This window comes from Capsicum annuum, chromosome 6 (genome assembly GCF_002878395.1).
Source record: "Capsicum annuum cultivar UCD-10X-F1 chromosome 6, UCD10Xv1.1, whole genome shotgun sequence".
Lineage (NCBI taxonomy): Eukaryota > Viridiplantae > Streptophyta > Magnoliopsida > Solanales > Solanaceae > Capsicum > Capsicum annuum.
This window is the reverse complement of record NC_061116.1, coordinates 67,141,667-67,145,971: the sequence shown is the minus strand read 5'-3', so window position 1 is coordinate 67,145,971 and position 4,305 is coordinate 67,141,667. Positions and strand designations below refer to the sequence as shown.

Here is a 4,305-nt window from a genome sequence, read left to right as displayed (position 1 = left end):
TACTCTTTGATATTCTTTATCGTAGTTTCTTTTTAGATTAGCATCTGGGTTGTTCTTAATTTCTTGATCTTACTATTTTGATGAGTTGCCAACATTAGAATAAATCTATATATCTATGTGAATCCAGGAGGAGAATCGTAAGACAGAACGAAGAAATTAAGGAGCAAGGTTCTTATACTTTTATGAAATAAGGGTTTTTAATTAGCTTCTACGATAGGGATATACCGAGAAGCCTTGCTTAGTTCAATTGCAAAAAGATAACTTCATGAATCTAGATGAATTGTTGCATCTCTGCAGGATTTGTACTTACGATATTCAATGGATAGAAGATTTGAGGTGGGGAGGCCAAGATCATACCATAAACCTTGGGAATCAACAACCCAATAACTAATTAGAATGCGATAAGAAGATATAATTGTATGATTGTTAGATGTGCCTCAACCCTAGAATTCTCATCATTACTATTTACAATCGTTGCTTGCTTTGCTATTGTCACAAATTGCTATTTCTTATTTATTTCTAAATTTTATTCACAATTTCATAAACACCTTGATAATTTACATTATTTAATTCCTCATTGTCTAAAACTAAAAGTTGGGTAAATTTCTAGATGCTTAGTCCTCATGGGAATTATATCTGACTGTCTAAGTTACTATATGACTTGAATGATCATGTGGACTTGCATGTGCGTTTGAGCCGCAATAAGTTTTTGGCACTATTTTTGGGGACTAGTATAATTAGTAAATTACTAAATTTTTGTTTTTGATAATAAGTTTAAGTGTTAACGACTTGATCTTGGCAGCTGAATTTTTACAGGATTAGTTGACTACAAGACTGGCGAGAGATAAAGAGTTGGTAGAGCCTTTTGCAGAACCAGAACTTATATTTCAAAAAAGGCGAAGAGCTCAATATCCCATTCAACAAATTTGAATGGCTCATCCAGTTGATCCAAATAATCCTGTCGATCTAAATGCCAGAAATGTCCCAGCTCTGATTATCCCAGTTGTTCCTGTTAACTAGCTACTAGAACTACGCATGAGGTGGCAATCGTACTCACAAACCATGCTACTCACAGTATTCGTAATCCCTAGATAGGTGGTCAATTTGCTTTGAAGTAAAATATGGTGTAATTGCTAAATTCAGCGGGGTAATTTTCTGGGCTATCATATGAAGACTCGCAGCAACACATACAGACCTTTCTAGAAATAAGTGATACGTACATTCCTGTAGGAGTAAATACTGATTATGTTAGATTGACACTCTTCTTTTTTATTTAACTAGGTAAGCAAAGAGGTGGTTACATGCTGAACCATTACTCTTCATCATTTCATGGGAAGATCTAGCTTGGAAGTTCCTTATTCAATTCTTTCCATCTCAAAAGACTACACGTTTGAGAAATGAGATTTTGAGTTTTAAATAGAAGGAAGGAGAGAATCTCTACCAAGCTTGGAAGATATTTAAGAGTATGCTTAAAAATTTCCCTCACCATCATTAGTTTAACTATGTTCTTGTTCATACTTTCATTAGGGGGCTAGAGACAAATATCAAGATTCTTTTGGATTTAGCAGTAGGTGGGCAAGCTATTGAGAAGACTTATGATGAATTGTATGCATTGCTGAATCAGATTTCACTAGAGAATCCTGAATGGCATGTTGATTTTAGGAGTGCTCCTAAGAAAGTTGCTAGTGTGTTAGAAGTAGATCAGTTCACAACATTATCATCCTAACTTGCAGAAATGCTAAATCATATGCTTACTTAGTTGAACTACATGAAGTTGGGGGTTCTGCAAGCAGCAGCTACAACCAATGCAGTCCAACAAATGAATTCTTGGTGTGAGGTTTGAGAAAGTAGTGAACACACAGCAGATGCTTATGCTGTTAATCCAGATTTTCTGAATTATATGGGAAATGCAATTCGTCTAGGGTAATAGAATTTTGGTAGCACATATAATCCCAATTAGAGAAATCATCCTAATTTCTCATGGGGTGGAAATCAAGCATAGAATAATAATCAGTATAAGGGGCCAGTGCAAAAGAATCAATAGCAGTTTCAGAATAACCCGACCACTACTTAAAAGAGTAATATAGAGGAGATGATGAAGCAGCTTTTGGCAAATCAGGCACAGTTTACAGCAAATTTAAAGAGTCAATAATTGATCAATAGGAATTTGGAGTCGCAACTCAGTCATATTGTGGGAACACAAAATACAAGACCTTAAGGAGTCTTACCTAGCGATACAAAGCAAATCTAAAGTAGGTAAATGCAGTTACTATAAGGAGTGGGTTGTAATTAAAGGAGACAACACATGAGTAGGTTAGTCCCACAGTCTCTGATGATGATTTCAATGATAAAGAGGAGAAAAAGGTCAAATAAAAAGCTGTAAGTGATGAAATTTAAGTGGAGAAAAAGACTTTACCTTTACCCTTTCCTCAAAGCCAAAGGAAGCATCAAGAGGAGGCTAGTTACAAGAAGTTCTTGGATCTTCTAAAGAAAGTTCATGTAAATCTTTCTCTTATTGATATTCTACAGAGTGTGCCAAAATATGCAAATAATCTGAAGGACATTCTGGAAAATAAGAACCGGTTGATAGAGTATGCTATAGTTGCACTTACTGAGGATTTCACATCCAAGAGATAAAAGAAACTGCCCATGAAGCTGAAGGATCCAGGTATTTTTACTTTACAGATTAATATTAGGAAGACCATTAGTGTTCATGGATTGTGTGATTTAGGAGCTAGCATAAATATTATACCCATATCTTGGAACCAAAAGATGGGTATTGGGAGTCCCAAGCCCACAAACATGATTTTACAGTTAGCCGACAGGTCCCCTGCTAGGCCGAATAGAACTGATGAAGATTTTTTAGTGCAAGTGGGATCACTGATCTTTCCAGTAGATTTTGTGATTCTTGACTTTGATGTTGATCCGATTATTCCATTTATTTTGGGACGACCCTTCCTAGCAATAGAGCAGTCACTAATTAATGTAGCAGCAGGAAAGATGTCAATGAGAGCACATGATAAAGTGGAGGTTTTTGATGTATACAAGGTACTAAAATTGCCAGCTATATATGAGGAGTTATCTGCTATATCCATTATAGACCTTGAGTTTGATCATAGGCAGTTGTTGTCAAATAATCCACTAGAGAGCGATTTTGTGGGTCATGATCTATATGGAGATGTGGAGGCATTGGAGTTAGTTTAAGTCATGAATTCGGTGGTTATTGAAATAAGAAAATTGCCTTTTGAGCCATTGAATAGGCTAATTATCTCATCTCCCAAAGCGTTAATTGAGGAATCTCCAAAACTAAAGCTTAAGGTTCTTTATCATCACTTGAAATATGTTTACCTTAGTGACAATAATACCTTGCTTTTTATTTTGTCTACAGATTTATCTGATGTGTAGGTAAGGGAAGAAATGGCAGTCTTGAAAAGAAGAAAAAGGCAATTGGGTGGCAGATATCTGACATTACAGGGATAAATCCATCTTTTTGCATGCACAAGATATACATGGAAGAAGGCTTCAAACCAAGGGTGTAGCAACAATATAGATTGAATTCGGTGATAAAGGATATGGTGAGAAAAGAGGTTATCAAGTGGCTTGATAATGGGATTATTTATCCAATTTCAGACAGCAAGTGGGTAAGCCTAATGCATTGTATCCCAAAGAAAGGTGGGATGACCGTGGTTACAAATAAAACAAATGAGATAATTCCCACTCGCATGTTAACCGGATGGAGAATCTGTATTGACTATCAAATGCTAAATAAAGCCACAAGAAAGAACCACTAACCTATCTCGTTCATTGATAAGATGTTGGATAGATTGGCAGGGCAGGTATACTACTATTTCCTTGATGGTTACTCAGATTATAATCAGATCACCACTGTGCCCGAGGACAAAGAGAAGACAACTTTTACTTGTCCATATGGCACATATGTGTTCAGACGCATGCCTTTTGGCCTCTGCAATATGCCTGCAATATTTTAGAGATGCATAATGGCAATCTTCTATGACATGGTTAAAGAATTTGTAGAGGTATTAATGAATGACATCTCTATTTATGGTAATTCTTTTGATAAATGCTTGCAGAATCTAGATTGAGTCCTTGCTCGTTGTGAAGAGATGAAGCTTGTGCTGAATTGGAAAAAATGCCACTTTTTTGTTAAGGAATAGTACTTGTCCATAAAGTATCATGTAGAGGACTCGTAATAGATATATCCAAAATTAAAGTGATTGAAAAGCTACCAGATCCAGTCACAGCGAAGGGAGTGTGAAATTTCTTGGGAATGTAGGTTTCTACAGG

General features: G+C 36.0%; 1 non-coding gene across 1 annotated transcript; it reads right to left on the bottom strand.

The window, feature by feature from the left end:
- Positions 1–1,387: 1,387 nt before the first annotated feature.
- LOC124899780 lies at positions 1,388–1,494 on the bottom strand. The gene has a single exon (XR_007057344.1). It is a non-coding gene; the product is annotated as a small nucleolar RNA R71 (small nucleolar RNA).
- Between the last annotated feature and the right edge of the window lie 2,811 nt (positions 1,495–4,305).